The sequence below is a fragment of the Hakea prostrata genome, chromosome 2 (assembly GCF_041222555.1).
Source record: "Hakea prostrata isolate BN-2017 chromosome 2, UWA_Hpros_2, whole genome shotgun sequence".
Lineage (NCBI taxonomy): Eukaryota > Viridiplantae > Streptophyta > Magnoliopsida > Proteales > Proteaceae > Hakea > Hakea prostrata.
Genome location: NC_142601.1, coordinates 29,539,656 through 29,552,984, shown reverse-complemented (window position 1 = coordinate 29,552,984; position 13,329 = coordinate 29,539,656). Strand labels below are relative to the sequence as shown.

At 37.2% G+C, this 13,329-nt stretch overlaps 1 pseudogene; it reads right to left on the bottom strand.

Annotated features, from left to right (window-relative positions):
- Nucleotides 1-11,963, bottom strand: part of LOC149024194 (glutamate receptor 2.7-like) — a 41,338-nt pseudogene extending 29,375 nt beyond the window's left edge.
- Between the last annotated feature and the right edge of the window lie 1,366 nt (nucleotides 11,964-13,329).

Below are 13,329 nucleotides of genomic sequence, written 5' to 3'. Positions count from 1 at the left end.
AAAATCGAATTTTTTTTTTCAAAAAATTACGAAAATGCCCTTCTTGCATAATTTTTTTTTTTCAAACTCTAGGGGTTTCAAATGGATCTTCTCCAAACAAACCTTCTTAGCATGTTAAACCGACTCTTATACACATGCTAACATGTCCAAATCACAGTTTCCATCGAAAACAAAATTTTCCAAGAATTTACCAAAATGCCCCTCTTCACCAAATATTGCATTACTTAACTTCCTTTACTCATGCAATGCAAAACTCAACATGACTCTTCAAATTCCCTTCAAACCAACACAAAGAAAACACCTAGGGGTTAGGAGAGGTAGAGGTGAAGATCAAAGTAATATTCCTATGTCATAAGCAGAGATAATACATGAATAAGGAGGCAACAATCTAAACTCCAAATGAGGTTCAAGATTAGGATGAAGATGATGATGCAGAGGATCAGGAGATTCAGTAGGTTGAGGAGGAAACTATTTCAGCTCAACAATTTTGAGGATGGAGGCACACATACAATATAGAAGATCGATTGACATGACTGGAGGAAAAGTCTCTGGCTATAGAGTTCAGTTCGATTCTCAGAACAATTGCTTAAACAGATAGTACTAGGATTGTCATCGATTCTATGGTTGGAGGAAGAGCGATCAGCTTCACTACCAGGGATATCATAGGGGCTTCGCGACGTAGCTAGGTCAGAAGATGAGGGTGACATCGCTAAGGGTGCTGATGACATAGAGGATGATGGTGGTGATGATGATGATCATGATGATGGGGATGAGCACGGAGATGATAATGATAATGACCATTACGGGGTTCCAACTCAAGGTGGGGATGACATTAATGATCAGGGAGGTGAGGATCATAGAGATGAGGATCAAGGTCAGGATGAGATTCCTAAACATGAGGAGATTCCTACACCGCAGTTCTTCGAGGTTGGAGGTCCATTACATACGACTTCTGAGGCTCCAGGTGTGGCTTCTCATCAGTCATCGCTCCATTCTATACTGGAGAGGATAGAGGCTCGTCAGGTGACTATAGAGGATGGGCAGAGGAGGATAGAGTCCTACATGTGCACCTTGGGTGAGTGATTTACACGATTGGAGGAGGAGGAGTTCATAGCTAGGAGAGATCAGACAGATCGCCGAAGTCGATCACTTAGATAAGTAGAGCTAGGAGTTTCCTTTTATGCTACACAGATGTATTTTCTTTCAGACTTGTAAAAATCCCTTATGTGATTAATGAAATTCAGTTTGTTTCACTTATGTTATTGTACATTATGCATTTCTTTTGTTGTATTAGTAATTGTGAATGTTTAGTTATGACTTATAACTCATGACGACCACTCACGACCATTACTCCCAATGACAACTCCCGACTCAGACTCATACGACAACACATGACGATGACACAACTCAGACTCATGATAACTTACTCTCGACAACACCTCACAACAAAGACTCACTCACGACGACGACTCACGACGACAACTTTTAACTCAAGACTCAACTCACGACTCAACACACATACACAATACTTAAAACCGACTAGTTAACTCTAACCATGACTACAACCCAAGTACAAGTCATAAACTTTAATTATTGTGTATTATTCAAACTTGGTACATTATGCTTCATTTGTTCAAGTTTCTAATCCAAGTTTTCTATAATTCACTTCTAAGAAAATTTGAGTCACTTATGGATCTATGACTCAAGGATGCTTTCATTATCGTGTTCTATGGTTATGATTGTCCGAAAACTTGGGCTCTAATACCATCTGTCACATCCCGCCCAAATACACCTAGCCTATACCCTATCTGGGTTACCCGGGGGAGTGATCCACAGCCCAAAAGATCAAGTTTAGGAACGATCATATCCATTTAGCACAATAACATAATCAAAAGCAAGAACAAATCATTGTATTCTAATAAGTTAACAATAAAAATCAAGAAAGGATCACAGAAGGATCACTAAAGAATATCAGAGTGCGGAATAACAAGATACCAAATCAAAAGACAACTGTAGAGTATAGCGGAAATATACCCCACAACATATGCGGAAGGTAGATCGAAATCTAGCAAGCTCTAAGCTAATACAAGTAAAATAAAAGTCTAGAAGAAACAAGAGAATCTAATCCACATCTTCAGTCGGCTCTTCTTCTTCTTCAGTCTTCATCCTCTTCACTTTAGGGTCATGCTCTTGAAGCTTCAAATCAGCATCTAGTGCACAATCCCATAGACGAATAAGATGATGCAGGCTACCATCAATGGGAATCGTCGGTGCAGCCAGAATCCGAGTGTTGGCTGCCTCGCTTTTTATTACCTTGTCCAAGGACATCCGGAGCTGTACCATGTACGGAAAGGTTCTCCGTGCTGGTGTACAGGTTCACTTTCGTACTTGCAATGTCATCTACAAACAAGTCCCCTGAAGGGTAACCTCAAAAGAACTTAGCAAGTAAACCAAACACAATAAGCATCTTCACATGTATTCACAAGCAAACATATATGCAATGATATGAAACAATATATGCAAATATGCTTCTAACTCTATGTATGTATGCTGGTCTCTATAGGCAGACATGCTTTAAGTCATAGCACCATACTTCTTTGGGTAGGTCTCATCTCACAACTCCGGCTGGCAAAGGGTCCTTCATCCATCTTGGACAATCCATGGCTGGGGGTTAAGTCACCGCTCTCTCACATAACCGTTTGGTCTAAGTATTGGCGCATGTCAAGGTAAAGCCTAGCCCAATGCAAGTCTTCTAGTTAGTCATATCAACTCAGATCCAGATACGTCCATTCCTCACCCCTGGCGATCCTTTCTGGTATCCTTCACACTAGAGTCAGCATAGTCTCAGACTACGGACTCATCAACCCTATAGGTCATCCACATATAGTAAACGGGAAGCTCTCATGTCCTCTCACGGGTTGGTTACCGGTCTTAAGCGCCCATGAGCCCAAGTCTATCCATATGCAACCCTACCCATGAATGGCCCCCATAATGTGATTCATGTCCCCTCAAGGGTTGGTTACCGGTCTTGAGCGCCCATGAATCCCCATTGCTACCACGGGTCGTTCGGCCTTCCGAATTGGGTCTAATATAACAGGGAATATCCTAGTCAAACACTGCTAGACAAGTCCTAGGTATGACAGCCAATAATCCGGGAAAGTGTCAAAGGGCAACATTGGAAATATCCCATACTATCCCCAATGATGTCCAAGGACAGAAATGTCAAAAGGACATTCCTCAGTCCCAAATCATACCTAAACAATCACAATCATAATTCAGTCATATCATCCATGACAGATATCTCATCAAATAGAAGAGTATAATAAGACAAGATTAAATGAATGAGAAACATACATGAATAAGTATTCATTCATGATCAAGTACATAAAGTAAATAAGGAAATAAGATCCTAGTGTACTTACAACATTCATATCATAATGGAAACTAACATAACAGTAGCTAAATCATGCATTCATGTCTTAATACATAAAGACATGTAAATAGGCATATTGTGAGTTGGAATACTCACCTCGTAATCCGAACTTATAGTCTTCAAATAAGAAATAGAGAACAGATCCAAAATCACCTAAACAAGCTTGACAAAACATGTATAGATCATAAGAAGTGATTCCAAAAGATTGGAGTCGAAACGGATCAGAAACAGAGTTGTTGTTCTTGCGGGTTCATTGGCTGGGTTGAGTGCTCCAGTCGACCTAGGCAATCTGCCCAAGAGCAAATCCGGAAATAAAAAGAGAATCTTGATCCGAAACCTATGCTACACAAACCGGAATGCGACGAAACTTGGAGAGATTGTCTAACACAGTAGTCTAAGACTAAAAAGCATAATTTAGACATCAAACCACCATTAAAACCATTACTTACTAATTTAGAATCATAGTTTCTATTTTGGAAAACAAGACTTTCTAATTTGGAAAACAACATGGTTTTCATTGAAAACAAGCTATGAATGAAAGAGATGAATTAGAGATGATGAGACCTCATTCTAGTATATGAACACAGTAAATCAACAGTAAGAATGATCATAGAGATGCATCTAATATGCTAGAAGAAATTGAAATAAAAACATGATCATAGTTTAAGAAGAAATCATGAAAATCATGTAGAGAATGAATATGGAATCATAGCATATAGAATGAGAAAAGATTGTAGAAGATATGATTGCAGAGATGCAATATCTTCTTCATAATCTTAGATTAGAGAAGAGAATGATCATAGTAAGAATGAATCAATAGCATAATAGATTGAATACTAACCTTTGATTGAAGAACAAGAGAGAGAAAGCTTGAGAGTTGAATGTAGATCTTCTTCTACACGCAAAGGAGGCTTGGAGATGAGTTTCCTTCGTTCTCTAGGTGTTTTGGAGGCTAGGGATACTAAAAACACAAAGTTATGAGGTATATATAGCAATAAGGACCTAAACAAAAGATTCTGCTCGAATTCTGTTTACTTGGGTTGAGTGCTTGGGTAGCATGGCCCAGTCGACCCAAGCACTTGACCCAGACTGACAGCATAGCCTAAAACAGGGATTTGAGGGCCTTTCTCTTATCGGAATCAAACGAAACTTTCTACACAACAACTATAACTTACCTAGCATAGGAAAATGGCTTTAAATCATATCTAACCATTCTCTAAGGTCATCAACCAATCTTCTCTTCATCAAGGTGCATTCTCTTTTCTAAATCAACCAAGCTCTTCAAGTAGGGAATTCCATCATCAATTTTTTATGGGTTTTCGAATCTACACTAAGGGAGAGGTCCGACTTGACTTCCTAGGACCTTCTAAACATATCAACACCATACTCAAGGTCCAACTTCAAGGTCAAACATCAAACAAGTTCTTCTTCATCCAAAACAAATAGGGTGTCTAATTTAGGTTTTGGGCTGGATTTCATATTCTCCCCCCCTTAAAATAATTTCGTCCTCGAAATTGGGAGAGTAATAGGCTTCTAAAGAGATGGTGGTACTTCGCTTCTAACTGGACTTCCTTCTCTTAAAATCTACGGGAAAACAAATAACGATAAGACTTTTGTAAGAAAACAGGGGAGTAAATCTAACATGCTTTGAAAGCAAATCGAGAATATGATCATGGCTTCATGAAGATTTCACACGGATCATGGCGAAGATCAATATGAAGATCAGAAAACCTTAAGAATGAAATGAGATTGTAGAAAAGATGGTTGCAAGGATGCAGCATCTTCTTCGTAATCTTAATCACAAAGAATAAATCATAGCAAGAGTAGATCAATACAACACAAGAGAGATTACTAATCTTTGGTTGAAGAATAGGAGATGAAAAGTTTGAAGTCTTGAAACAATTAGAAGGAATATCAATTCATGGAGATCACATTTGATTTCTCTTCGAAATCATCACGTGGAGAATTCACAAGTTTATAGAGTGTATGGAGATCAACTCTAGAACAGCAGGGATAGAAGGATCAGTCATGGGAATGATTTAAGATCACCCTCCTATCAAAGGGAATGGGAGGCACAAGAAGAAATTGTAGAGAGAATAGATCAGCTTCAAGGTAAACTTTTACCAAACGAAACTAGGCAACTCATACAACAGAGAATAAATCGAACAATGCATATGGTATGTATGCATTTGATACAACAGCAAGGTTAGGATTAGGTGGGTTTTCACAATCTCCCCCGCTTAAAAAAATTTCGTCCTCGAAATTGAAAGCCTACTTGGGCTTCCAATAAGGTGAGGAAACTTCTTCAGGGGTGTGATTCTTCCACCGAAACTTTACCAGGGGATGGAAGGTACAAAGAAAAATAGATCTAATAGGTAGAGAACACTGGAATCTTGGCTGACTTCTTAAAAAGCCTAAGAGGAACTCGTAACAATACTCACGGTGCACTTCAATCAAGACTAAGCAAACTCATATGGCAAGAATAAATAAATAAAAAACAATGCATATGGCCTATATGCAATGCATCAGTAAGGATTAAATCAAGCAACACATATGATAGGTATGTAATGCATAAGTAAAGAATAAATCAAGGCAATGCATGTGGTATTCATACAATGCGCAAGCTAAGATAAATCAAAATGCATACTTAAGTGTCAGCAAGGTTTGGCCCTCCCCTGGTAGACCAAATCCCTTGCTTAACTCCACTTTGGAGCAGGTAAATCACACACAATCAGTATATATTGGAATTAAATCACAATACTGATATAAACAATTCTGAAAAATATAATAAACAAAATTAATCGATCACAATTTTATTATCTACTCATATACATGTGTCAGCAGTATTCAATTAAACATTTATTAACTCAATAGGCCAATATAAACCAAATAAAGTGCCTAAGTTATCAATTGAGATCACTACTGCAGTCTTGTATAAAATTCTAGCATAAATTATATAACCAGTGATCAATTAACAGTTAATAAAACAGAATAAATCTCATACATAGATTATCACAATTACAAAGTCAAAACAGGTCATAAAAATTAGAACCGAATACCTACTGGTAACATACAGGAGCAACAGTAGTATATATGACCAACATATAATAGTAATCAACCTATATTCTTATGAGATTAATTCAGCAAATTAATCTAATCAGAATCACCAATCCTCATATATAGATTAACAGTGGAAATGAACCAATAGATTATAAGCAGACCAGAATGGTAAGCAGCAGAAGCAATGAATCAATCTATATTAACCGAAACACAGGCTATCAATCTAACAGGCTAACATGGTTAACAGAATAATATGGCTAACAGTGGCATAATTTATACAAACAAAATCAGATTATGTATATCATCAATTCCTAACCAGAAGTAGCAGTAGCCAAAACTGTAACCAGCAGAAGCAGTAGCCAAAGCTCAACTGAAACACCTAGCCTGAGCTTTGATACCAATTTGATATTCCCAGGTCTCAATTCACGTTAGCATTAGGTGATTAACTCATATAAATTATCAATTGAATCAAAAGAAAAACGCAACCTATACCCTAACCTAACAAGCCAATCGGTCGTGTGATTTAACAATAAAATTGGAAGCAAGAAGAAGAAGAGACACAGGCGTTTGATGACGGAGTTCGGCTCTTGAGCCTACGTCTTCGGGACTCTGGATAGAGTCCAATCTACTATAGCTTGAGAGATTACAAATAAACAGGGAAGAATAAGAGTACAGAGATGACTGTATATGGAAGTAGTTGATGCTCAAATCAACATTGAGTCTTCCTCTTCATATGAGGAATGAAAGCCCTCTGGTATCGCCTCAAAGAACCAAACACAGAGTGAGATCAGAACATCAAGAACAACTCCAAGCCATCACCGAATCACTCAAGAACACCATCGAGTGATTCGTTTCCTTTGCCAAGCACTTTGCCTCAAAGTACCACAAGAATCAACCATCGAACGTAGGTAGAAGATGAAGAGCAGGAAGAAGAATAGCCATCTCCGAATCTCCAGAATCGCCAGAGCTCAAACCCCAAATCACATAAAAAAAACCCTCGACACTGTTTGCATACGTGAAATGAAATAAACCAGCCCAACTATGCCTTATACAAACACATGAACCAGGCGGTTCAATAACAAACCAGGTAAATACATGAAATACCCAGATTACCCCCAACAACAAATTACACCACCACAGAGTACTACAGTTCAATTACCTGCAGATAAACTTGGTAGACCATATCATTGTAAGTCCCTGCACTTGTATGGTCAGATTTCGCGAATGGAATGTACTCATAAGGAATGTTATATGGTAATGCCTCCATTACTGCATCAAACACATCAATGCAGTACCCAGTGACTGCAGATTTGTTTTTGTTCCATGTCACATTCACAAAATCTTTAAATCTTTCCGTCACTAGAACTCCAATCTTCAACTTTTCTTCATTCGTAGGCAACTTCCAACCCTTAGGTATAGTGGTTGAACCACCTGGCCATATGATAGTACCAAGCTTGTTATCCTTGAAGCTTGAATATGTCTGTGTCTCAGTCGTATTCAAATCTTGGAGAAGTCCATTCATGGGTGTCCAAAATCCTATATTCTTTTCACTACCACCAATTACATTCACTATTTGGAAGACTGATGATTGCAGTTGCCCATCAACAAGCTTAAATTACCCACTCAAACCTTCAAACTGAGTATTTAATATCTGCTCTCGAAGTTTCAAACCTATTTGGGAGACTCGAAGATTATCCATACTGCTAATATTCAGCGAAAGTTTAGTCTGCTGTGAACCAGAAATGACCCCTGAAACTTTCTCCGCTGCCATTGCCAATGTCCAAGCAGTGTCATATCCCCATAGTTCGTAAATATTTAATTTTGCATTGGCCATATTTGGGTTCTCTTGTAAAAATCTCTTTTCCCATGAAACTTCAAACTTCTCAAGTCTTTCGGTTCTCTTAACATGAGGCTTTAGTCCCAAAACACCTTCCATAGAATGGGCAACAGAAGGATCCACAGAACTTAAGGAAATTGTCATATCAAATGTGATGATCCAGACGTAACCTGCACTCATCATTCCTACTTCTTTTGCCTTCACAAATAAACGAGAGCCAAGAGAGGGAAGCATGTGTACAATAAATACTCTGGTCTGCGTTGTCATCAATTTGTATAGTTCTTGAAGAATTTGATCATCCGAGGCATTGGGAGATATAACACTTCGATAGGGGATTCGAGTATTGATTGCTTCAAAAGCATCAACCAGATATGGTATAATTCCATTACCGTACTTACTGTTAACATAGACAGGCACAGCTTCCCTCCAACCAAATGCTTGAACAATTGCAGCAATGGCATTCATCTGAGCAGCGTCATTGTATGCAGTTCGGATGAATAATGGAGTAAGTAGTGATGAAAGGGAAGGACTTGTTGCAGTAAATGAAACAATAGGAACTTGAGATTTGTCTCCAAGATCTGCCATAAATTTGGCCTCTCCTGAATCGTTTGGTCCTATGATGGCTTGAACTTGTACATTTTCTATGAGGTCTAAGCCTGCAATCGTAGAATAAAACTTTGTGAATCCTTTTTCCTTCTTATATTACCATCTATGAATTCTGCTTCCTAATTTTGAGAAGGATATGGGACATGCTGAAGATCATATTTTTAGGAACAGGTGGTGTCTTATCTCTACTTCCTTCATTTAAGAAGCATAAGAAGAAAATCCCTTAATTTTTGTTCAGATGAACTTTAAGAAGATACATGTAACATATGTATAGATATAGGGATAGCAGTTTTCAATGGTTGATACATTGATGGGACTCTCTAGGGATGTAAACGGATCAAATTCAGCTCGAATGTGGTACTATTCATATTCAAATTCGATTATTAAGCACGTAGTGAGAATTAGAATCCAATATCCATTGGATGTGGAAATTTATAACCAAATTCTAATTTGTTTAGTTAATAATATTTATTGGATAATATCCTATCCGAATTCAAACTAATCTTATAGATAAAAATATTTGAATGTAATTAGAATATCCTATTTAGTAACAACATTCAAATAGAAAATTTTCTATCCATCAATGTTACTTGGTTAAAGATGTCTACATCATCGAAGCACACCTTCTCATCTTTGGAGCCGTGATCAGAGAGTAGCTCTGACATCATAGGGAAAGTGAAAGCTTTTGACGATCTCCTCTTTATCTATATATTGCTTATGTCATCCAACTATGAACAATATTATATAGTTGTATTGAAGAAGAATTTGAGATTCACTAAGTTACTTAAGAATCTACATAAATTTTTTGTGCTCAAATAATTTAAATTTGCTTCTTTTCCTATTGGATTGCAAAGAGATTCAAGGTTCAAATTCTTCTGAAAGTACAAATTGATAGAATATTTGAAAAAACTGATTTACTAGGAGGAAATGAAGAGACTAGAAGTAGAAATTAGAAAGAGCTGTAGTGTCATACACTCATAAAACTTGAAGTCTAAAGAGACTTCATGTTTTTGACTTTCATCTCATTCTTTAGTGTTGGGCCCAATTAATGTTATGGTGTATTCGTAGTTTAATATAATTAATGGATATTAATGAAGGGATAACGATGTATTCCCTAAAATTAAACTTTAATTGGATATGGATAATATCTGTCAAATATCTAATTGAATCGGATTATATTCAACTTAAAATTGGCTTATCCGAATTCGAATCCGATTATTAATTGGATCATGCAAATTCTAAATCAAATCCCAAAAAAATCAAATTTGGATGTCTTAAATGGATATGAATACAAATTGAATTCGGATTTTTGACTATCTGTTTACATCCCTAAGACTATCTAAATGAAACTTCTTTATTGTAAGTTTCAGGTGGAACTATGAAGTTGAAGCAACCATCAAGTTCAAGAAAGTCTTTTCAATTGAAATGTGAAAACTGAAAACCGTAGGTGGTTGTGTGGCATATTGGTTGACCAATCTATTTAACATGATTATAAACATAGAATGATGTCCCCTAAATGTGACAAAGCTAATGATTCACACTATGATACTTAGGAAGAAGATTCTAAAGCTTGTTTAACTTGGTTAACCAATTTGATTTTATACTTGATAGATCCATGACAAAATTTACTTATTCAGAAACTTATGGAAAGATATAGAAAGATAGAAAGAGCCAGAAGGTTCTATACTAACCTAGAAAAGAAAAACTATGACTGAATTGCTAGTGATTTAATCTAATATGTTGTTGAATAGACCTAGAAGGGTCTTGAAAAGAAAAAGAAAAAAAAACTCTTCTGGTATAAAGCCTAGTTATGTATTCATCTGATTCTACCTACTATTATTCTTCTACAGGTACCATAAAAATATAATATTTTTGTGAAGTATATTTGCTGGCAGAAATATTCAAATAAGAGAAGTCAAAGGTTGACTCAAACCAATAAAAAAATTACTTTTTATATATAGTAGATGAAAAAAAGAATCTCGAGACAAAAATATAACAATTCTGTTAACTAATTGTGGTCCTGTTGAGAAATAAATATAGATTTAATCTCTAGAGATTAGCTCAGTTGGTCAAAGACCAATGCTTCATATTTTGTATATAAAAGTTATGCTGAAGATGCACTCCAAGTGTGTGTAAACTGACCCGGACAAACCCTAGATTTTAAAGAATTGCACATTCCAGTCTTAGTCCAGGTCTTTTTTGAAGCTAGACCTTCCCCAGATGAGAAAATCAGGGTTCTTCATCGGTGACCAAGCGCTTAGTGGTTCCCTCTTCTTATCAGCGCTTTATAGATTGGCATTTTCAAAATTCAGTTTAAGGTGCCACCTTACCTTTCAAAAAAAACGTAGCCAGGTTAAAAGAACCTGTTCATACCCTCTTTAATTTTATGTGTTCTGAAAATGGAAAATAGAGAGAGAAAAAAAAGTCTGAACTGTTGAATATAATAAAGCCTGCTATTGCCTTGCATTAGGCGATGCTCTAGGAATAGAATTGCTTTCCTCAACTCTATCGGGCAAAGAATGATCGTGAAACAGGTTTTGCATTAGAAATTAAAACTGAAATTTTAAAATTGATTAACTAGTGATGAGGAGGGAAAGGAATATAATGATGAGAAATACCCATGAAAGCAGCAGTAACACTATCTTGCTTTGAGTCCCTGGCATGGAAAATGACTCTTGTTCTGTAAAAACTGTTCAATGCATAGAATTCCTCCAGAGCCATTGACATCGAGATATTAGATTTCTTTGCATCGTCGGTAATGAAGTCAAGAACCACTCCAACATCAAATGGCAAAGTTGGATTGTTTTGAGCAGAAACCAGTTCACCAAGAGAAAAATAACTGAGATGTACTATTGAGAATAAAAGAAAGGAAAGGTATTGGAATGAGTTCTTCATCTTCATAAACCACTGTGGACGATCACATTAGGCATTGGAAAGGTGCAACATTCTGAGAGCGATTGACGGCAGCATTCGAATCAGCGGCGGGAGAGTGCATACCGGTGGCAGCTTCAAATAGATCATATATCAACTCTCTGAAAATATAGTTGGAGAAGAAGGTGATCTCCAAAATTCCAGAGGACTATTTATAAGGGTAGAGGAATATGAATATGAACAAGTGGAGATTTCATTTGAGTTGAAGAGATTTGAAGCTATGAATAAAGTAACATCTATGAATTAAGGGTTGAAAGTTTCTACTCTTCATCCACACGGTAAGTCACAACGAGGAGAGAGATTAAAACCAAGTCTATTAAACTCATTGACTGATTGGTTTTTAATTAAAAACTCCCACATCATATCCCAATGTAAACTCTGATCGTTATTAACCTCATGCCCTAATTCTATATGGACCGAAACATACAAGGGTTTAAACAAATTGAGACAGAGAGATGATTACGGAGTTCGGCAATATTGCCTACGTCTCCGGAATTCAAGTTTGAATCCAACTGCACTAAATCAAGGATGTTTACAGAGAAAGAGAAGAAGGGAAGAGTTTGTGATAACACCTGGTACAGGTGACAATAAGCCCCAATAATACCATCGAGTGTTCGTCTTCTTCCTCTGATCAAAAGCCCTAAACAATCTTCATCAAGATCCTTTGGAAATCAAAGTTGCAGATGCTCGAAGATGGCTGCCATGGAATCCTTCAAGAGAGCTCCAAGAACCCGTAGAACAGAACCTCAAAATGTAAAAGAAAACGAATTGCATAATAGCCCATGAACCAACCCAAGCCTCATCAAATACAAAGGCTATGAACCGTATGAACCCAACCGGTTTAGTACATGACTTAAAAGAGACAATTACCAGATTACCCCCAACATAAACGTTCTAAGTGCCTGAGGGATCTAAAATTACTTTGAAATGTGATTTGCAGAATATTATATTTGTTACGAAGCTCTTAACAGTGAAGGTTCCTATGGTACTGTATGAAGGAAAGTTCTTCCTTGGCTCTTGGGTTGGGGTCTCCTCGTTAAGAAGGGACAGCTGTAAGTTGGGATATAAAACAAGTTTAGTTGCAGATTTTGAATGTGGTCCAAAACATCTTCTGCTTTAAAAGATGGGCTTTTTTGGAGATTTGCAAAGTGGCACGTAATGCATAGAAGAATCAGAGATAAAGAAAAAGGAACAAATCTTGGTTCTCAAACATAGTGTTCAAGAAAAATACAATTTTGGTGAACCCTTCTAGAACGAGAATCCCTCTGGTTAGAAATATGATTTCCACCATTTCCATACCCATCTTCCACCGTTTTTCAAACAGAGCCTCCCGTTCTTCTCTGTGCTCTCCTCTCTTCTGGGTTAGAATCCCTCTGGGGGATGCTGGTCTGCATGAAATCACCAGGTTAATGGAACAGCTGGGAGGGGTTGAGGGTGAAAGATTGAGCAGGTAACACCTCCT